Source organism: Pongo abelii, chromosome 1 (genome assembly GCF_028885655.2).
Source record: "Pongo abelii isolate AG06213 chromosome 1, NHGRI_mPonAbe1-v2.0_pri, whole genome shotgun sequence".
NCBI lineage: Eukaryota > Metazoa > Chordata > Mammalia > Primates > Hominidae > Pongo > Pongo abelii.
This window is the reverse complement of record NC_071985.2, coordinates 214,823,901-214,846,358: the sequence shown is the minus strand read 5'-3', so window position 1 is coordinate 214,846,358 and position 22,458 is coordinate 214,823,901. Positions and strand designations below refer to the sequence as shown.

The 22,458-nt window shown below is 53.6% G+C and overlaps 1 protein-coding gene across 6 annotated transcripts in view; it reads left to right on the top strand.

Annotated features, from left to right (window-relative positions):
* Nucleotides 1-22,458, top strand: part of PAX7 (paired box 7) — a 120,114-nt gene that overhangs the window by 81,098 nt on the left and 16,558 nt on the right. The gene's annotated exons all lie outside the window — the stretch shown is intronic.

The window sequence follows — 22,458 nt, the reverse complement described above, 5'->3', positions numbered from 1 at the left end:
GGCTGCCCATCCACTCTGCTCATCAGGCAGCTCCCAATCCCCCAGGGCTTTTTCCCCCTGTTCTCTTGGCAAGGCCAGCCCCAGGGTAGGGATGAACTGCAAGGCTCAGGGGAGCAGCCATGGCGGAGGTGTGAACTGATGGTCGGTGTGAACTGATGGTCAGTGTGAATTGACGGTTGCTTTAGTCCCTGGCCCTGGGCATCCTCAGCCCTTCCAGAACCTGGGGAGACAGACCCGGCCAAGACCCTGCTCTCACATCCAGCTCCATCTTTTCCACAGTTAACCCACCTCATTGGGGAACGCTGAGTTATTTCCCCCCTGGCAGCTCCTCACCAAACAAAACCACCTGCTCATGTCCATCAAAAGCCTCAGCTCCAGCCCACAAGGGAGCGGCCTGGGCAGAGCCTCTTCTCCTGTGAAAATAGACTCGTGTTTATGTCTCTGCCTTTCCCACCCCTTTTTCCTGGGTGGAGGGGAATGAGGGGGCAGGGGAGAAGGAGGAAACCCCTCCCGGAAAGAAAGGCCAAACCAGGATCAGGAACTTTCCAGACTGCTGCCGAGGGGAGTGGAGCATGCCTATGAGTAGGCTTTCCTAGGAACTGGGAGGCCTGGCGGATTGCCTGGCTTTCAGGGTGACATTAGAGCCTTTGGATCATTGAAGGAGAAGTAGGAGAGCAACTCTGACCTTGCCTCCTTTCTTAGAGAACTGGGTAGAATTCTGGGAAGATATCGGATCTTCAGCCCACCTATCTGAGTCCGAACAAGAGGTGGGTGGAGGGTGGCCTTCAAGACCACTCTGGGGCCGGGTGTGGTGGCTCACGCCTGTAATCCCAGCACTTTGGTAGGCTGAGGCGGGCGGATCACTTGAAGTCAGGAGACTGAGACCAGCCTAGGCAACATGGTGAAACCCCGTCTCTACTAAAAATACAAAAATTAACTGGGCGTGGTGGTGCATGCCTGTAATCCCAGCTACTTGGGAGGCTGAGGGGGGAGGATCGCTTGAACCCAGGAGGCGGAGGTTGCAGTGAGCTGAGATAACGCTACTGCCCTCAAGCCGGGACGACAGACCGAGACTCCATCTCAAGAAAAAAAAAAGGGGAGGGGCATTCTGGGCCTCTTTCATGCCCACCAGCAAAACATCTTCTTCCATCCAAACTCCACACCTCCAGAGGGTGTGGGCAGGAGCTGACCTCTGCCCCTTTGCACAGATGGAGTAGAGACCTGGCATAAACAAGTGGGGAAGGGGAAAGTAGCCTGCTTGGAAGCTCTAGATGTTTCCACACACCACTGTTGTCAGGGACCATGGTCTTCAGTACGACCACAGGCAGCATGGCAGTACTTGGCACACAAAATCTTGGTGTGACACTTGTATTATAACTAGGTGTATGGCAGGTAATGGACCACCACCAACTGTTGGGCAACCCGCAGGCATACAGCAGGCCTGGTGAGACACAGCTGTAGTCCATTCTCAAGAGGATTTTGAGGCAGCTGATCATGTGGTTTGCACTTGAATATCATTACATATGATTCCCTTCAAATTCATTTATCTAACTCCGCTTAACAGCATAGAGGGAGACTCAAGAAAGAAATATGCATGGCTTTCTCTGCTCTTATACTTTGGAGAGACAATACTCCTCATCCCACCCCAGAGATAAATTAGAGTATTCATTGTGGACAATTTAGTGTGATTTCTAGTCAGACAGGAAGACCAGAGGAAGTCTAGAGAAGGGAGGGCATAGTCAGAGAAGGCTTCCTGGAAGAGGAAGCACAGGGATAAATAAAGGAAGGGGTAGGAGTTTGGTGCCGACCAGACAGCAGCAAATGATATGGCAGATAATAAAATAGTCACTAATTTAGGCACATCGTGGACACAGTGAATGATCATACAGACCAGGGCTCAAATGCTCACATGCTCAGCCGGGCACAGTGGCTCACGCCTGTAATCCCAGCATTTTGGGAGGCCAAGGCAGGTGGATCACTTGAGGCCGGGAGTTCGAGACTAGCCTGGCCAGCATGGTGAAACCCCATCTCTACTAAAAATACAAAAATTAGCCGGGCATGGTGGTGCGTGCCTGTAGTCCCAGCTACTCAGCTGAGGCAGGAGAATCGCTTGAACCCCGGAGGCGGAGGTTGCAGTGAGCCGAGATCTAGTCACTGCACTTCAGCCTGGGTGACAGAATGAGACTCCGTCTCAAATAAATAAATAAATAAAAATACAAAAACAAACTCTAGCTCCTCTACTTATTTGCTGTGTGATCACAGGCAAGTTATATGAGCTCTCAGAGCCTCATTTTATTCGTCTGTGAAATGGGGCCTCTGCCACTTCCCTTGCAGGCTTATGAGAATTAAATGAGATTGTTCATGTGAAACACTTAGTTCCATACCTGGCATCTAGTAAGAGCTTAAGACAATGTTCCCCTTTCTGCTTCTCCTCGCCCTGAACAGAAATTGAACTCCAGAAGTCTCGCTAGGGTTCTCTACCCAGGCAATTTCCTTTCTGGGCCTGGTCAAATGTTGGAAACTCAGGAGATCCAAGTTTCCTCTAGACTCTCCCTCCAAACCACCATGTGATCTTGATAGAGGCCTTACTCCTGTGGGCCTCAGTTTCCCCATCTGTGCAATGAAAGAGATGGACCAATTGCTAGCAGAGAGCCTTCCTATTCAGAATCAGTGATTCTGTGGGTTACTTGTACATCCAGGGGAGTCACAGCCTCCAGATCTGCCGGCAGGGCTGGCCCGCCTCTCAGTCTTACATCTGCACCTACTTCCTGCCTCCTGGGAAGCCTAGCAGGCCCGGGGTTTAGCCTTCCAGAGCTGCCTGGCTTGGTGGGAAAGAATGCAAATAGTGGATCTGTTTGCATTCCTTCTTTCTGATTAGCATAGGGACTGGGGACGAGACAGTACAGCAGACAGAAGGAAAGAAAATGAGGGAGATTAGGAATTAATACAGCGGGCAGACTTAGAGTTTCACAGGCCTGTCCCTGGGGTCCCCTGCGGGAGGGAGGCCGCCGGGATGGTTGGGCAATCGGGCCTGGGAGGCCAGGCAAGATCGTAGGTAGGAGAGACGGGGGTGACTTTGAGAGTCCCCAAAGGAGACTCATGCTCTCCTCTGCCTCCAAGCCTTTGTACCTGCTGTTCCCTTGGCCTGGAACAGCTTCTCCACCACCCCATTGTCATCTCAAGCCCACCCCTACTTCTTTTGTAAGACTTGGCTCCCTTCCATGAAGCCTTTCTTCACCACACCCCCCGCATGGTGGGTTACCTGTGCTTTCCCTGTGCAGTTACCACATTTTATCAGTACATTAAATGTATATATTGATATAAGTAATACGGTATGTCTTTATTGCTACACAAATATGATTAAATAGTAATAAGTAAAATGTTTTAGCATTTACCACAAGCCAGATGCTGTGCTAAGTCAGCTACATGAGTTATCTCATTTAATCGTTATAACATCCCCTTGGAGGAAATGCTGGAATGATTATTTCTGTCCTACAGATACAGGGACAGAGGCACAGAGCAGTTTAAATAATTTGTCTAGGGTAAGTTGCTCATTAAGGCAGGAGAGCAGGGGGGTCAAGATGCGTGCTAGAATCCCAGTGCTTGGGCTCAATCCCCAGCATTGTCACTTCCTACCTGTGTGACCCCAAACAGGCTCTTCCCTGCCTCTGTTTCCCCTTCTGTAAGGTGAGGCTAATAATCATCCCCATTTTATAGAGCTGGCCTGAGAAGTGTGTTCATATATGCAAAACATGCAGAAGAACAGCTAGCATAATAGGAGGTAGCTGTTTGCAGATGGGGCCTGAGGCTCCAGCAGGTGCCACCAGGGGCCCAGGTCACAGTAAGTTAGCGCAGGGCCAAGACGCAGACCTCCTGTTGCAGAATTCATGTTCCCTCAACACCTTTGCAGCTGTCTCTTCCACACTCATTTCCTATCTTCTTTTCATCAGCTTTTTCCATCCTGTTCCCCCACTCCTTCTTGCCCCCGACTCTAGGTTCCTGCCCTGCCCCCACCTCAGCCCCAGGGCTCCCTAACCTTCCCCACCGGCCCTTCTCTCTCCTGGCCCTCTCCCCGGCTGTGAACACGTTTCTCCAACACCTTTTTCAGTGGGGACGAGTGTCCTTGGCCACCAGGGGAGTTCTGCTAAGGGCAGGGGAGGCTCCTCCCTTGGAGCTTCGGAGAACATCAGAGATCTGGGTCGGGTCCCCCAGGACATTGTTGGAGGCCTTTGGAAGGATGGGCCTGAGTGCGCCCTAATTCCTGCGCACCTCGGTCTTGTCACTGCTCCACTCTGTGGCTCTGTCGCCTTCTGAGTGATAAGCGCCTGCACTTTCTTGGGAGGGTGGACAGCCTCCCCCACCCCTCAGCCCAGCCAGGCCTGCCTTTCACTTTCTCCCCCAGCCATTCTTGCCTCCCTGTCCCCTCCCACAGCTCAGAACTTTCTCTTGGGCGCAGTTGATGGGAAATACACGTCTGTTTTTTTGTTTTTTTTTTTTTCCCCACACACTCCCTGCTTCCTATTTCTCTCCTTTCTCCATTTCCTCTTTTCGCCCTTCGCGCCCCATTTCCCTTCGCCCCTGTGCACCACCCCCTTGCTCACCGTCTCCCTGACCCCGTCATAACCCAGAGAATACCTCCAGCCTGGGTCCTCTCTCCGCCCACTCCGTTCTCTCAGACCCTCATTTCCCTCTTTGCCTGTCTCCTCCCATAGCTGGCCTCGCCTCCACCCATTCTCTTCCCCCAATCTCTCTCATTCTCCTCTCTCTCTCATTCCGCACCCAACAAACACCTCTTTCCCCTCCATATGCAGCCCCTGCGCGCCCCCCTTGCCCTCCCCCCCACCCCCGTGTCCCCTTTCCGAATTCCTCCGCTGCTGGTGGGCTCTGAGGCAGGGACCGGGCGCGGGCTCCCGAGGCCGGGCGGACCCAAGTCCAGGGCGGGGGTTGGGGCGGCGGCGCGGAGGGAGGATCGGTTCGGGGGAGGGGGGGATCCGCGCGGCCGCCCCTCCCCGCGCTCCGCCGCCGCCGCCGCGCCTTTGATCCATGGCCCGAGGCCGCCTGACAGTGGAAAATGCGGGGAGACAAAACCACTCAGTCAAAGTGATTCCCAACAACTGTCTCCCCGAGATAAGGACGCCCTCGGGCTCGGCGGCCCGCTTAATTCCCGCTGCCCGGGCCTGGGATCCCGAGCAGCCGCGCGCCTGGCCGCCCCCCGGACTGCGGAGCCACCGCTCGCTGGTCCAGTCTTGGTCTTGGGGCCTCGGCCGTCTCGGGACGGGGCAGGCGGCGGAGGGACGGGCAGCCGGTAAGCAAGACCCGTGCTGCCTGCTGGAGAGAGAGGTTCCCTCGGGAGCGCCCCATTCCCCTCCCGTTCATTAGGGCCTTCTCCGCTAATGCACTTGCTCTTCCCTCCACCTAGAACCTTCTTGCCCCTCCTCTCCTCGCTTAGCCAGCCCTGCTCATCTCTCTGGTCTCGGCTCAGAGGTCGTTTCCTCTAGAAGTTTGCCCTGACCTGGCTCTGGTGGCCAGGCCCCCTCCCATGCCCCTTGTATTCCCCTGGGTAACAGCTTTGCCTCTGTTTTCTAACTTTTTGGATACCGCTCTCTCCCTCTAATGCAAGGACCCTAGGCTCTTGGCCTGTGTCCCCAGCACAAAGCCTGGTACGAAGTAGGTGCCCAATAAACAGCTGCAAACATGCCCTGGGCTCTCCTGAGGGTCTATTCTGTGCTCAGAGGATGCCAGGTGGGTTAAACCTGGCCTCTGCCCTCAAGAACCTTCCAGTTAGTCCACCCACAGACAAGCAAGTGACAAACCATAAGCCAGAAGCCTCCAGAGAGGAGGGAGGCCTGGGAAGGGTCTGCAGCACCCTCGTAGGGAGGGAAATACCGTCTTGACAGCCAGCTGGCCTGACTCGCTGGACAGACCACCTAGAGCCCTGACTCTGCTGTCTGACCACCCTCCTTAGCAAGCTATGGTTCAACAATGTGTAGATTCCAGAGGGACAGGAGATGAGATTATGTAAAGTGAGGCCAAAAGGGAGCCCTCGTGATCCCACCTGCACCTCCATGGGGGTGTCAGGGACAGGAGAGCCAGCACGTTTGGGATGATGGCAGAAGGCACATGTCCTGTGGAGGCAGAAGTCAGCTGAACTGAGTTCACTCGGAGCTGGCCAGGGATGGAAGGGGTAACTTTGGAAAGCAGGGAGTGCCCCATCTCTGCTCAGAGCGGGGTGCAAGCAGAATCCAGGCCATACCTGCCAAAATGATTGGAGGGTGAGTCTTTGCAGGGTGGGGCAATTGAGCTAGAGTCAGTGGTTCCCAAACGTGAGCCTGTTAAAAATCTCAATTCGCAGACTCCACCCTGAGAGGCTGTTATAGTAGGTCCATGGTGGGACTGGGGAAATCTGTATTTTTTAAAAAGGTACAGTGCAAAGCAGCCGGTCCCAGCCCTGGCACATCCAAAGCATGGATTAGCGAGGTTCCACCTTATAAACCTCTCTCCAAGTGGAGGAACATGAGGATCTGTTGAAGGCCTCCCTAACCTCAGTGCACCTGGGGGTCCCTGTGCACCCCAATGGTATCCACGCCTTGACCCTTCCTTTTTTTTTTTTTTTTGAGATGGAGTCTCGCTGTGTCACCAGGCCGGAGTGCAGTGGCTTGATCTCGGCTCACTGCAACCTCCGCCTCCCAGGTTCAAGTAATTCTCCTGCCTCAGCCTCCCAAGTAGCTGGGATTACAGGCATGGACCACCACGCTGGCTAATTTTTGCATTTTTAGTAGAGACAGGGTTTCACCATGTTGGCCAGGCTGGTCTCAAACTCCTGACCTCATGATCCTCCCACCTCAGCCTCCCAAAGTGCTGGGATTACAGGCATGAGCCACCGCACCCAGCCGACCCTTCTTTTCTTTAGAAAACAGGTTGGAGGGAGTGTCTGCTTGAAATGAACTGAGATCCCCCTCCCCAGCAATCTCAGAGTTAGAAGGCAGCTAGAAAGAGTTAACTGGCTGTCTCATTTTGCAGATAGAGACACTCACAATGCTCCTGCACACTTTCACTGTCCAAAAAGACTCAGGAGTTAGCAGGGCTTTTGAGGGCACAGTGGGTGCAGCAATGGCCTTATCATTGCAAGAGGTTGATTTGCAGCACGTATAGTCATCCATGCCTCTGGTCCCGGTGGCTTAGGTGACTTCTGCTTTGGCACAGAGCCCTGGGAAATCTTTTCAAGCATCCACAAAAGAGGCAACCCGTGTGGGTGAATGAGTGCTGGATGAGGAGACAGGAGACCTGGGTGGGGTTTTTGAGGGAGATCCACCCCTGCCCTGTTCCTGTCGCTCCATCCTGCTGCATGAGGGCTGGGGCTTTGGAGGATAGGAGACAGTGTGCACTCTCAGAACCCAGCCCCTAGGCCCTGGGGACTGCCAGTGGAACTGGCCTGAGGCCAAATGAATGTGACCCTCTCACCAGACCAGGGGTCTCTGACCAACGGCATCGAAGGATTAAGGTCCCGTGAGGGCCCTGGCAAGTGTCTTATCACAAAGGGGACATGTCCAGGCTGAAATTGAGACATACTGCCCAGGGGCAGAAGTTCTGGAGCCTTCCCCACAAGGGGCTCCCTTCCCTTCTTGGGCATAGATAATGACCTCACCCGGCCCTGGAACTCCATAGCATCCTTCCCTGAGTATCCTGGATTGTGGCTCCAACCCCAACTAACTTCATTCTCCTTTTCTAGTTCTCTGGGGTGAAACAGCTGTCCCAAATGGGGTCATATTCTGCTTTTACCCCCAAAGAAGTGGAGTTGGTATCCCAGCATGGTTACTGATCATAGTAGCAGTCATGCCACACCACATTGGTTTGGCAGTTGGCAAAGGCACCTCTACTCCTATTAGCCATTTGGCCCTCCCTGAGCCCTAAGGGCTTGAATCATTGTACCCATTTTGCAGACTCAGAGAGGTGAGCCCCGTGGTCAGCAGCAAGGCACAATGTTGGAACCAAAATCCTTAGTTTATCCAGATACTAAATTCTCTCCTCCAAGCTGGGCTGCCAGAACAGGCAGGGTCTGGAGCAGATCCTTGCTACTCCAAGTCTGTTCTGCACTTTAACGAGGTCCCTCCGAGGCTCTGCGTGCCTGTGGATGTTTGAGAAGCACTAGAGGATGACCTCTCATGCCTTCCCCTCCTCCCAGCTCTCAGATGCTCCATAAGCTCCCTGCGATGACTCAAAGTAAACCACCCTGAACAGCAGAGGACAGAGAAAGGAAGGGGCCTGGGAGGGAACCCCAAATCCTTCCGAGGCCCAGAGGAAGAGGCAGCAGAGCAAGGGAGGTGGCTGCGGTTCTGTACTCAGCCAACACCCAGCTAGACCAGGGTATGGGCCTGGCACCCTGGCATGACAGCTCAACCCTGGGCACATCAAGCTCCTGGGATGATTTGGCAGGTGAATCTAGCAGGGAGGTGTGCAGTGGGCAAGGAAGTGGTCAGAGAGGCAGACAGATAGACCCAGAGAGAGCCAGGGTATGAGGTGCTGATGGAGAGAAGGGAGGTGGGTGCGGATGGACCCATGGAGAGAGGGGAGGTGGGTGCAGATGGACCCATGGAGAGAAGGGAGGGGGGTGTGGATGGACCCACTGAAGCGTCAAGGAAAAGGAGGGATGGAGAGGGGTGGAGGTTGGGGGCGGGGAGAGAGAGAGAGAGGTAGAGAGACACCCAGAGACTGAGAGACAGAAACAGGAGCAAGAAAACCTAGGGCAGAGCAATGCGGAGGCAGGGGCATATACAGGGGTGGGGCCAGGAGAGGGAGAGACACAGGGAGAGGGATAAATCAAGAAGGCCAGGGATGATGGAGGGGGTACCCAGAGCTGGAGGGAGGAAGGTACAGAGAGAGGGCTTGAGGGCTCGGAGGAGAGGGACACAGACAGCTCCGCCATCAGAGGAACCCGAATTTGAATTCCAGGCCCACCACCTGCTCCCCCATGTTGGTCCATGGGAGCAGCAGCAGCAGGCAGGTCCCTTTCTCTCCCAGCCTAGTGACCTGCCAGAGCCAGCTTCTCTCCAAACTCCCTCCAGCCTCTTCTCCCACTCCCAGTCCAGGTGTCCGTGGCGAGGACCTTTTCCCATGCACAGGGGGCTGCCCAGGCCTGAACCGCAGATGCCCTGGCCTCCCAGTGCGGCGGTGGTGGGTCCCAGAGCCCTCAGAGCCCAGGGTGAGAAGTCCTGCCCTTTTGCCGAGTGTTTTCCTTTAGTTCCAGATGCCACCCTGACAGGTGCTACCCTGTGATTAATGTCCCCACCCCCAAGGCCTGGGACCAGCCCCTCCTCCCCAAGCCAGAGGTGGAGGTGGGTGGGCAACGCAGGGACTGAGCTTCCAAAATCCCTTCCTGGTTCCTCCCTCTCCCTGGACCCCCTCCAGCCACCAGGAGCAGAGAGAAGACCCCTCCTCAAAGACACTCTCAGATGAGCCACATGGCCGTGGCTGAGTTTCCCTTTAAGCCTCAGTTTCCCTGGCTCTCTGAAGGTGGCAATAGTCCTGCTGCTGTGCTCAGGAGGCCGTGCCAGCAGAGAGCCCGGAGCTCCCTGGGGCAAAGCAGAGAGGCTGCTGGGGGCCTCTGGGGAGCCCCACACAGTCTTGATACCAGAGCCGCTAGTGGTGGTGGATGTGGGGATAAAAAGAACCATTTCTCCTCCGTCAGTGATGCGGGGAGGAGAAGCTGGCAGTTGTTGGACCATGTCTGGAAACACACGGGCTTCAGCAACTTGAAGGCCCTGTGTAGAGTGGCAGAGAAGCAGACCATGGTTACTTCAAAGGAGAGTCATAATTAGGGGCGTTGCATGGTTTGGGGGACTGCTGTCAGAGACAGGGATCAAGGTTGGAGGTATAATCGGTCGTGTTAAACTGGAGAGTATTATCTAAGTTGGTGGCAATGGTTACCAGCTGTGTGATCTTGGGCAAGTGACTTGACCTCTCTGTGCCTCCATTTGCTCAAATGTGGATGATACAGAGTTAGACCTGCTTCCCAGGGCTGTTGTGAGGAGTAAATGGGTTAACGCACTGAAATGCTTAGAATGCTACCTGACATGGAGACAGCATTACAGAAATACTAGCTTAGGATTATGGATGGCTGACCTTGGAAGTGTGGTCAGCACCAGGATCATGGAGTGGGGTCGTAATCAGAGCGGGGGGCCCAGGTTGGAGTTGGGGTGCATGCAGTATAGGATAAGGCGGGGACTCCATTTGCCCAACCCCTTCCCCATATAACCCACGGCATCGCCTTCCCAGCCTGCATCGCCAGCGAAAAAGCTACTATCTCCTCCCGCATCTCTTAGGGCCCCGGGGACTGAAACGAGACAACATCACTCCGCCACTGTCCCCAGCCTCTTGTTTGTTCAGTACGTCGATGCCGTGGGCACGTTTTTGCTAATTTCGTAGCTGCCTTTATCAAATGGGGATTCACAGGCGCTTTATCCTCGATAAGTGGATTAGTCTTTGAGCTAAACAAGAAGGTGTGGGACGAGGGGGCTGCTCCGGAGAAGATATTTGTTTTGTAAAGAATGGAGCCTGCGTTCCCTGCCCTGTGTGGGTGAGGCGGCAGGGCGTCGATGTAGCTGGAAGGGCTGTCTCTGTTCCTTCTCCCAGGGCCCCGGAAGCCCTAACTCGTGGGAACTTTCTACAGTACCAGCAGGGAGCAGGAGGGAGGCTGGATCTCTGGAGAAAGAGCCCCTGGGTCCATCTGGGGAGGGGAGAGTGAAACTCCAAATCAGACCTGGGTAAATAGGTATACCGGGGCTCATTTTGAGTTGTGTCACCTCCTTGGGCTGCAGCTTTTTCCTCTCCATCTTCTGTCTTCATCCACCTTTCCTTTCCTTCCTACCCTTCACCTCCTTTATTTGTCTCCTTTCTTCATCCCTCAAACCCCTCCAAGGGCCTTTTGCTAAGAACTGTAAATTCAGGCACCAATAAGACATCGTTTCTGCTCTTGCAGACTTCATAGTCCAGTTGGACAAAACCAAGACAACAAATTAATGGGCCCCCAAATGTGGCAACAAGAGGTGAATCTGGTTGGAAACCCTAGAATGCTTCCAGCTGCTTCCTTAGCCTTGATGCTCTCTAAGGAATGGCCATCTGGTGCTCACAGGGCTTCTCAAACTTCTCTTCAAACACCCGGGATAATAGTTGAGTATGTTCCCCCTGAGGCCCTGACGGTGGAGTGTAATATAGAGTTTAATGTATTCTTTTTGAGATGCATTCTTTGCCATATATGGAGCCATATATGTTGGGTCATAATAATGGAATAAGTTGGCATCATGTCAAGTTGACTCCTCTCCAGGAAGTTGCGCCATGTTTAGCTTGTGACTTTCCATGGCACATGAAGGACAACTGAATATGGGCACTGAGAGGGGAATCAAAGATGATTGGGATGTCTGAAGTCTGAGTGACCAAGAAGGTGAGGCATCGTAGACAGAAACAGGGAATGCAAGAAGAGGACCTGGGTCAAAGCTAGCTCTTTGTAGGTCAAGACCAGGAGATAGCCACAAACGTGTCCAGGACAGAGGTCAGGGCAGAGATGTGGATTTCAGAGACATCTCTCTGCAGAGACCTGGAGGTGGAATAAGATGCACAGGGAGAGAAGAGAGAAAGGCTGGGAGGTTTCATTGCACCCATAGAGGGGGGGACCCAAATGCTTTCTTTTTCCTTTCCATTTTTAATATGCATAGTCAGGATCTTGAGGTCCTTGCTCTGTGTTGCAGCAAGAGCCTGGTTGAGGGGGAGAGAGGGAGCAGAGACTCTAAGAAGGAAAGAAAAGAGTGGAGCAGAGCATTCTGGTCCCCAGCTGGTCCTTAGCAGCGTCTGTCCGCCCCAAACTGCCTCCAGCTGAGTGTGATTTTGCTATTTATTTACATGTAATTATTGCTATGAGGTGCAGATATTAACGCTGTCAAGAGCAATTTGCTCTGACATTTTTCACTCGCTCAGTGCCCCTGCCACTCTCAATGGGGCCCAGGGTTCTCCCAGCTCAGGCCGCTGCGTGCTCGGTGGGCCGGCCGGGAACCACCCAGCCGGCAAGGAGTGGCGTCAGCGGGCTCACCCGGCTCCTCTGCAAACTCATTAAGCTTCGAAATTGAATTTGGTCTGGGAGAGGGCTGGCTGGGCCCCACTCCACCAGCCGAGGCTGGCTCAAGGCCTCCCTGCTCCGTCTTCCACAGAGAAAACTGGGCAGGGCCAAGCTCGCTGGGGCACAGGCCAGTGGCTAAGGCTGGCAGCAGGCTGCAGAGGCAGCTGGTGAAGGCAGTGGAGGGTCATGGCCAGAGAGGTGAGATGTACACAGCCACCATCAGCAGAGCCCCAACACGGCCAAGGCACGCTGCGGCCATGGCAGCTCAAACCCTCTCTGTCTGCTCCATTACCAGGTCACCCAAGAAACCAATCCGTAACTTTGAGGGACAGCACTGCAATTGACAGGTGCACCCACCTAACTAACAGACTGTCCTATGAAGCCAGTCAAACACCTTAGTCATCCTGCAGAGGACGGTACCATGGGGGCAGGAACTGGGGCTGCAGCAAGGCCCCTGGGTGGATGCTAGAAACAGAATCGACTTTCTATTTACAACTTTTGAGTTCAAATCCAACCCCCAGTACTTACTAATTGTGGAGACTGGGGCAAATTATTTAGCTTTCTAGAGCCTCCGTTTCCTGATCTTGAAAACAGAGCAGCCATTTTTCATTATATTTCATATTTCATTGAATCTAAGACATCTGATGCTGGCCCTCCCTTGATCTTATCAGAAGATGGGAACAAAAGCTTTCCACACAGCTACACAGCCACGTAGCCACAGCAAGGCAGTGACGAAGGCAATATGCATCCTCATTTCAGAGAGGTGAAAATGTACGTCTTCGACCTGCTGTGGGGAGGAGGGGCTGGCGGTCCGCCTGCACATAGTAGGTGATGGACGCATAGTAGGTGCTTAAGGCTATGATCCTTTTCCCATGTGAGCTTCTCTGTAACCAGGGGCCATTTTACAAATGGGGAAACTGAGGCTTATTTGTTAATTCATTCCACTGAAGGGATTTTGTTCCTGGGAGGGGGCAAGCCGGGCCTGAGCTGTCATGGCCCTGAGTCCTTAACACATTGTGATATGTGCCAGCTTGTCTGCCCAGGTACCAACAAGGCCTCCCTGCCACCGCTCAGTCCCTGCCACAGCCAATCTGCATCCTCCTCTCCACCAATTACCGAGGTGGAGATGCCCCCCCCGCCCCCCCCCCCCCACCACTCCGACTCCGCCACACCAGGGGGGCCTGAGAGCCCAGACCTCCTCCTTTTCCAACCTGGGCGGGGGACCAGAGTCAAGGAGGCCCTCCTCCCTCCCCTCTCCTTCCTCCCGCCTGCCCCTCCTCCCCTCAGCTCGGCCAATTAGGCCCCTGACACCTGGAGCCACTGACAAACTGTTTCTGTCACTTGCTCTCTGTCTTTCATTAGGGCCGCAGAGGAGGGGCAGCAGGGAAGGGAGGGGGAGGAGATGGGATCTTTCATGCTTAGTAAGGCCAGATACATTAATTACAAAACGGCCATTTGCCGCGTGAAAGTGTGCTAATTAAATTTATGCAATCATTATCTTTAAATAGTCATATCTTTTCCAGCGATCGGCCCCTTCCCCCCGAGCCTCGCCGCTCCTAGCAGAGTCACTCTAATCCCTCGTCCGCCATTTATCGAGCCATCAGAGATGGTTTCTGAATCTCACTACGCCCTGTTAGCACCAGCACCCGCCAGGGGCCCTGAGCCCTCAGACCCATCCTGGCGTGGGCACCTTCAGACTCAGGCCGACCCAAGGATCTGCCCTGGGATGAGGGGCAAAGCCTCCATCTGGTGTTTCCAGATATTTCTAGATGTTTCCAGAAATTTGGAGATTGACATCTTGTAAAACAGACATTGGAAGAGTGTGTGTGTGTGTGTGTGTGCGTGCGTGTGTTTGTGTGTGTGTGTGTGTCTTTGACTTCTTGGACAATGAGTGGAAAGCCATTCTGTTCCTCCCTCCACCCCCACCTCACCTCTAGACAGTCCCTAACTAAAAGCCTCCAAGGACCCCTGGGATGGGGAGGGGGCGCTTAGAAACCCATTGAGTTGGAGGATGTTTGCCATATGATCCTTCAATTTATTCTTTTCCTCCAACCAACTCTGTGCTAGATCCTGTGCTCGGGATAAAAAGAGAAATTCATTTCTTCATTCATGAATTTCCTCACTTAGCAAATGTTTGTTGGGTGCCTTCTGTGTCCCAGGCACTGGGAATAAGATGCCAAGTCTGTCCCCAGGCAGCTCCTGGCCAAATCCAGGTACATCATGGCCACAAGACAACAACAAACAGGGTGAGGCTCAGTCTGTTCCCAGGCAGAGGGTTGGGCCTTAGTGGGACTGAAAGTTTCCACGGGATAAGGCTCGAACACAGGGACCTCACAGCCTCTTTTGGCTGCACCTCCCAGGATCTCTCCCTCACACACCAGTAGGTTCTTACCAAAGTCTTAGCTGGATGTCTTCTGCTGCAGTTTCACAAATTACCCCCTCTGCTTTCCTCTTCACTCAGACACAGCCGGCCTCATGAGTCTTTCCAAGTCTGTGTATCAAACCGCACATGGGAGGAGGAGAGACCCAACAGGGTTGTGGGTGGGTAGCCCCCACCCTGGTCAGAGATGGCAGTCAATGCCCCGTGTTCACCACGTATCCTCTGAGCTTCCAAGGTCCCCAAGCTTCAGCCTGTACTCTGGGTTGGGGCACACAGGATCTGTGCCCCATACATGTGCAATGCTCACATGCACACACACACGCAGACAACACTCACACATGCACACACAGTAGTAGCTACTGCGTGCACATGCAATACTTATGTACACACAATGCTCATGCACTCAATACTCACACAAGCACACATACAAAATTCACACATACACAAATACTTGCACATGCACACAAAAATTCTACACATGCATGTACAATACTCCCATGCACATATAACACACAGGCACATACATAGACACAATGCTCACACATCACACAAGGACTTAGAAGCATACATACAACACACACACACAGTACTTCCATGTGCACAAGCATGCATGAACACGTAGTACTCACACATGCACACTATTCACACATGCACATACTCTCCCTCCTCTCTCTCTCTCTCTCACACACACACACACACACACACACTGAGTTAACACTCAGTTAATAAATGACCCTGAGCCACCTATGGTAAATGAAGGCCTCAGCCAGGCACAAGGCGATCACCTTCTAGCGTCAGACCAAAAGTCGAGACACTTTCTAGCATCAGACCAGAAGTCAAGAGTCAAGGGTCCTTGCCCCAATCCTGCCACTCATCCCCCAGGTGATTCTGGGTGAGCTGCTAAGCCTCAGTTTTCTCATCTGAAAAATGGGGTAACAGTGCTTCCTAGAGTCATTATGAGGCTTAAAGGGAAATACTTCACAAACTGTAAAGTGCTGTGCTTGTGCAAGAGACTGCCATCAGCCAGGCTTAGAAAAGCGTTCATGGAAGTCTTCGAGGGTGACAAATGAGAGGGGACCAGGAGTCAGGGGGCTGGGTCAGGGGAGGGAAGGGAACCTTCTTGCCCACACGGCAGATACAGGGCTGCGGTGTGGGATGCTGGTAGTGGAGGGGGTGGGGTGTGGAGGCCATAAGCAGAGATGGAAACTGAAGTGGGGGACAGGGAAACCTGCAGGAAATCTTGTTTGGAAGCTCCAAGTCAGCACCCGAAGCCTATTACCGCTGTCCACAGGGGGGAAGGAGGGGGAGGGTCCAGATCCTCTTAGTGGAGAATTGAGAGGAACGGGGCGAGGGTGGGCAGCTGCCTGGGTGGGTAATTTCTGGCTTGCACTAATCCCAGTGTGGGGCTGGGAACAGGCAGCCACCGGTAGGGGCATGCGTGTGTCTGGGTGTCTCCTGGGGGCTGGAGGAGGGTGAAGGGCGCACAGGTTTGCGTGAGTGAGCTGACGCAGGTGGAGTTGTGGGGTGGCAGTGTGTGGGTGCGTGAGGGTCTGTGTACCTCTGTGTGTGTGCGTCGGGGAGGCCGGTGGATCTGTGGCCAGAGGGATGGGTGCCTGCGGGTTTTCATGGATGTCATTCTCTGTGTGTTTGTGTTGGCACATCTGTAATGTGTGTGTCTTCCTGCACGGGTGTCTGGATGTGTGTTGGTGCGTCTGTAATGTGTGTGTCTTCCTGTATGGGTGTCTGGGTGTGTTTTGCGTGCATCCCATATCTTCACCTGTATGAATATGGATGTGTCATGGTATTACATGTGTGTAGCAATTCACAGTGATGTCTTGAGACTAGTGGCTCTCAAACTTGGCTGCTCATTAGAATCAAATCACCCGGGAGCTTTAAAAACTCCTGACCTGACCGGGCGCAGTGGCTCACGCCTGTAGTCCCAGCACTTTGGCAGGCCAAGGCAGCCAGATCACCTGAGGTTGGGAGTTCGAGACCAGCCTGACCAACATGGAGAAACCCCATCTCTACTAAAAAAAAAAAAAAAAAATTAGCTGGGCTTGGTGGTGCATGCCTGTAATCCCAGCTACTCAGGAGGCTGAGCCAGGAGAACAGCTTGAACCTGGGAGGCAGAGGTTGTGGTGAGCCAAGATCACACCATTGCACTCCAGCCTGGGCAACAAGAGCAAAACTCCATCTCAAACAAACAAACAAACAAACAAAAACAAACTCCTGACCCCCAGGCCCCCAAGTGATTCCAGTGGACAGTCAAGACGGAGAACCAGTGATGGAGCAGACAGACCCAGGGGAGAGGCCCATCCCTCTTGCCGAGTCCTCAGCCTGCTCTCACAGGGTCTGCCTGAAGGCAGAGGTGGATTCCAGGCCCCAGACCCTTAGGAACCAAGGCAAGTTGTAAGCTGGGCTGCCACAGGTCATCTCCCAGCCTGGGAACAGTTCTTGGTCCATAGGGACACTTTCATGCAATTCAAACAAAGCATTCTATTCCTGGCAAGCTGTGTTCTGACAACGGGAACAGAGGGCTCTGAAAATATCTCCTCTTCTCACCTCTTGTGGAAGTCAAAACGGTGAGCCAGGGCTGGAGGTGGACCTGAGGCTTGGAGATAAAAGTGCTCTGTGTGTCAAGCCAGCAGATCCTTTTGGAACCACACCCAAGACAGGGGGCAGGAGGGAGTGGCAGTAATCCCTGGGGTGCCAAGTCACTCCCCCTCTTTGAGCCTCAGTTTCCCCATCTGTGAACACGCAGCAAACTCCAAGTTGCCTCCCCAGTTTCATGTGCATATTTGGGTGTATTTACATGCAAGTGTGTGCATGTGTAAGTGTATTGGATGAGTTTAAGAAAGTGGGCATGCAAATGGGAAAAACTATCGTGCCGGTTAACTGGGGTTCTGATGAAAGGCTGTTTGGCGATCGGGACCAGAGACATTTTCAATGGACGCATTGTCGTGGATTCAGTTGTGTGTCCTGCAGAGTGTGGTGTGGGCTGCCCTGTGCAGTGTGTGTGTTGTGGAGTTGTGTGGATTCCACTTGCTTGGCTGAGACTGGGAGACTTCAAGGATTTGTACTTTGATAGTTCCTTCTTTCTATGGGGAGCACACTCAGGCCAGAGTGGGGTGCAACTTGTCAAAGCCGCACACTCCTGCTCCCTTTCCAGTGTGCAGGCCCCAGCTTCTGCGTGGGGACAGAACAGTTCTAAGAGGGCAGAGCAATGCTTCATTCAGAAAGCACCCACTGGGTGTTGGCCCCCATGGGAGAAAAAGATGAAAAACTGCACAGCCCCTGACTGACAAGTGTTCCCAGAGTCTGCTTCCAAGTGCTCATTTCCATCTCAGGCAAGGTCCCTGAGCCACCTGCCTCTTCCCTTCTAATCCAGGCAGAAGAGGTGTCAGGGAGGTGAAAAAGGAAGGGGAGGGGGACAGCTGATATTTACTGGGAACTAACAATACACCAGGTATGGCACATCCAGTGTACGTTTACTCACTTAATCCTTACAATAACTCTCTAGGTAGCTACAATTATCATCATACCCATTTTATAGATGAGAAAACCGAGGCACAGAAGGTTAAAGAAATTGCTCAGAGTCGCAGTTAGTCAGGGCAGATATTCTGGCCCCCATGCTGCAGGAAAGCCCTTCTGAGCACTGACTGGCCCAGGCCCAGTGCCCTCGGGGAAACTGTTGTCCCTCTTAGAGCCTCAGGGTCCCTCTTAGGCAGTGCAGAGGTGGGGCTCTGTGACCTGCCGATCGTTCCTGCAGCCTTGACCTGATTCCTGACCCCCACCCCTATCCTGACTTTCGGTCTCTAGGCCCTGTGCCTCCCTCTCCCTCTGCACCCTGCTGCGGCCCCCACCCACCCACCACAAACCCTGCCACGGAGCCCCAATGATGGCGATCGCCCCTTCTAATTGCAGCCACACTCCCAGAGCCACGTTCGGTTATCACAGAAGGTGCAGATCTCGCAGCTCAGCCTCCTTAGTCCCAGGCCCTCGGGGCCAGCTCAGGAACGGAGGGAATTAATTACATTTTTCCCATCCCCTTCTTTTAAAGTAGGGGAGCGCGCCGGCACATCCCAGGGGAGGGGGCGGTGAGCAGAGGCTGTGGAAGGGGGGCACCCACCCCCAAACCAGCAAGCCTCTCCCCAGCGGGCAGAAGGGAGGGTGAGGCTGGCCTCTTATTGATTTAGTCTGGTCGAGGCTGGGACTGATTTGGAGCAGAGAGAGAGGAAGGGGTTGGGGGCGGGGTAGGGGCCGTGGCGGGTGGGGGGAAATGGAGGAGGAAAGGAGAGGAAGGGACGGCTGTCTGTCAGCCTGACGGACAGCCCTGAGATTTGCCTTCAGATAAAACCTTACAGATGTGGAGGTCGGTATTGATTTTGAGTTAGTAACGGTAACGTACCAAGAAGTAATACATTAGTGAAAGCAAGGTCACCAGGAAAAAAGTAAAACCCACCCGGGGAGAGGCCTTAGCATTCTTGAGGGGGGTGGATTACTGCATCAGACCTGAACTTCCTCAAGTTGAAAAGTTTGCAGGCTCCGGACCTCAGCTGGGTTCCTAACTGTGGGCCAATGCTTCCTGCTTCTGCAGGCCAAGAGGGAGCCCTAAAGGTCCCCGGGAAGCCAGAGGCCAGCGAGGGTCATTTAGGCCCGTAGGGCTCTGTGCAGTGAGGCTGCCAAACCTCTCCCTGTGTGCTCTCCAGCACAGCTGGTGGCAGGGAAAGAGCGCAGCTAGGGACCCAGGAGACCTGGGTGCAAATCCCAGCTCTGCCACTTACCAGCTCTGTGGTTGTGGGTGAGCCCTTTTGCTTCCCCGTGTCTCAATTTCCCCATCTGCATAATGGGAGTAATGATACCCCATCTGCTTGAAGAGTCCATGAACTGGCCAATATACGACTCAGGCCTTGTGGTCTTCATCAGTGAGTGTTTTCCCCTCCTGCCGCTCTCCAGTTGGGTCCTGTCCCATTAGCTTAGATGCTGCCCTGCCTGGAGACGGGGGGTTGGATGAAATGGAAGCCCTTTGATCCACAGACCCCCAGGGGCTCTGGGAGAGAGTGAGCAGTGGCAGCACATCCTCCATTCACACCTTCCCCAGATGTGGATTTGATTTGATGTTCCAGGGCAAATCCCATTGAGTAAATCCCATTACGGGAAAAGCTCCCTGGACCCAAGCTGTTTCTGAGTTGTCAGTTCACGGCCCAGGGTCCAAGGCCTCCTGAGCCACCGGGCACCACCCAAGCCCCTTCTGAGAAAGGACTGCCCAAGCCCTTGTGGCTCCTGGAATTTTCACTCTCCACCTTCACCTTCTTGCTATTTCCTAAACCTGCTGGGTGTATCTCGTGGTTCAGCCCCCTCAGCCCCAGGGACCTCAGGGCCTTTGCACTTGCTGACTTCTCTGCCTGGAAAGCTCCCCTGCCTCGTCTTCTCAGGGCTGTTCTTTCTGGTCTTGCTGGATATCCCATCTTTGGGGAGGTCTTGCCTGACTGCCCCACATAGCCCCTTATTTTTCCTCCGTAGCATTTATCAGTATCAGAAATTATATTAGTTGTTCACTTGTTTATTGTCAGCTTCGTTCCTTAGGCCGACAGCTCCAGGAGGACATGGGATTGGCATTTTTCATGGCTGTGTCCCCAGTGCCTGGCTTAGTGTCTGGCATATAATAGGTGCTCAGTAAATGTTTGTTAAAGGAATGCGCATGAATTCAGCAGAGGTTTTCTGAGCTCAGAATACGTAGCAAGCACCACGTAGGCATTGGGGCTACAGAGACGGACAAAACGCAGTTCCATCCTGCTCTCAAAGAGCTCATAGTCCAGCCCTAGCTCCAGACTGGCACATAGTAGCACCCTATGAAATGCTTGTTGGATGAATACATGAATGAATGAAGGATATCTTCAAGAAATAACACATTGTTTGGGATAGCTGGGATGTAAAGTGCAAGGTAGAAAGGGGTGAAAGGAGTTGGGACAGGCAGCTAGAGGTCTGGTCACTAGGAGCTTTTGCTGAGAGATAATGGGGAGCCATTGATAATTCTTGAGTGATATTGTCAGATTGGGCAGCAGTTCTGTGTAGGTCTCTGTCTTAGAGGATGGGGTCTACACATAGCTCTCAGCCTGTCTCAAAGCATCCTCATCCTCTTCCTAACCATCCCCGGACTCCTTCCCTCCCATCATCCCGTCTGGGCTTGGCGTCTTGGGGATGGGTAGGAGGGAAGGATCAAACTGGAGTCTCACCGGAGCTGACAAACCCTCCCAGGAGTCTCCCAGCCCCCGTCAACTGTCCTTCTGAAAGAAGGGATCTGGAGCCTGTGTGTTTTTTCTGAGCCTCTAAGTCTATTCTTGGAGTCCAGGCCTCCTTTGAGCAGGGAGCAGGGTCCGTGTTTGTGTTGGGTCAGAAAGGAGATGGGTGGGAAAATGTCTAGACTAAGAACCCCAGGGCAGAGTTAGATTCCTGAGTTTGCCCTGGGACCTTGCTCTCCTCTCCAAGCCCCTAGCACATTCTTCAAACTAAAGAGATCCCATCTTGACAGAGAGAAAGCAACAAACACAGTCCCACAGTGTCAGACACCCTTACATACCACTACCCCAGCACTCTACTGTTGACCCGACCACGACAAAGACCTCAGAAGCACATTCAACACAGAGCGAGCTAGGGAGACCTCAGCTCCCTAAAGTAGTGCTAGTGTCCAAAGGACTCCAGACACTGCCCAGCCCAGCCTCCTACCTCCCAGGCAGACTTTCTCTCTCCTTCTTGCAAACCCATTCCAGTGTGTCTTTGCCATCTTGATGAGGTTGACACACCCCTATATCCCACCCAAATCTCCCCAGCTGTGTGGAGATTAAGACTAGCCAGTTGACAGTCCCAGCTGGTCTGAGCTCTGAGCTCTGGCTGTGGGGTGAGAGTGACAGAGGGAAAATGTGGAGGAGGGCAGATCCCCAGGGCTGAGGGCATGGGGGAAAGAACCAGGCAGAGGCTCTGCTCAAGACATTCCAGAGGACCTAAGCTTCCCCCAGAGCAAGGGACCCCACCCCACTCACCCCACATTAGCTGCCCAGGAAACAAACTACTGCTGGTCCTTGGAGTGAGACCCTCTAAAGTGATCAGATGCCTCAACCTCATTCATTCTTGAGAGTTGAACTTGACATTTTGCAGGTGAGCCAGGGTCAGGCGAACTGAGCCCTGGGCCTGCTGTGAGATCTGGGGAAGCCACAACCCCTTTGCAGGCCTCAGTTTTTTCATCTGGGAAATGGGCATCCTAGCTTTGCCCCACACATCTCTGTGGGCTTTTGGGTTGGGAGAGTCAAATGAGTTAACTGCTCAGGGATATTCCTGAGGTTACACAGCTGGTAAACAGAGGAGCTCGGTGTCTGTCCCTGGCCCGAAGAATCCATCAATGCCCTCGACTGTGGCCAGGCCTCAATGCCTGTGGCACAAGCCAATAATAAAGGCAAAGGTAAAAATCTTCAGAAGGTGTCTAGTCGGCAAAACGATCACTGCTTGAATGCCCACAGCCTGCTTTCTTACCCTGTAGGGGGAGTCAGGGAACTCAACTGTGTGCCCAGCAGGGATTGCCACGTGGTTCTCCGTCTCGGTGCTGGGCAGATTATCAGCAAAGCCATCTCCACCTCATACTCAGGGTCTTCCTCCCATAAAGGGCGGCATCACCAGGAGGTCATCAGGGGCCTGGGCCCTGCAGGTTAGGTTCACGAGGGCCTGCCTCTCCCTCCTACTCTCTCCCCTGCCCTCCTCTGGACTGACTGGGACACTGTGCCCTCTCACTCTCCAGGAGCTCCTGCTGCACCACTCCCAGTCCCACTCCAGGAAAGCACTGCTTTTCCCCGCCTTCTTTCCTGGAGAGCTGGACAGCAGGTTCCACCTCCCCTAGATTTCCCAGACTGCCAGGGATGACTGGATGCCCTCCTCTGTGTCCTTTGATAGATAAGATGCCTGTATCACTACTCCATGTCTC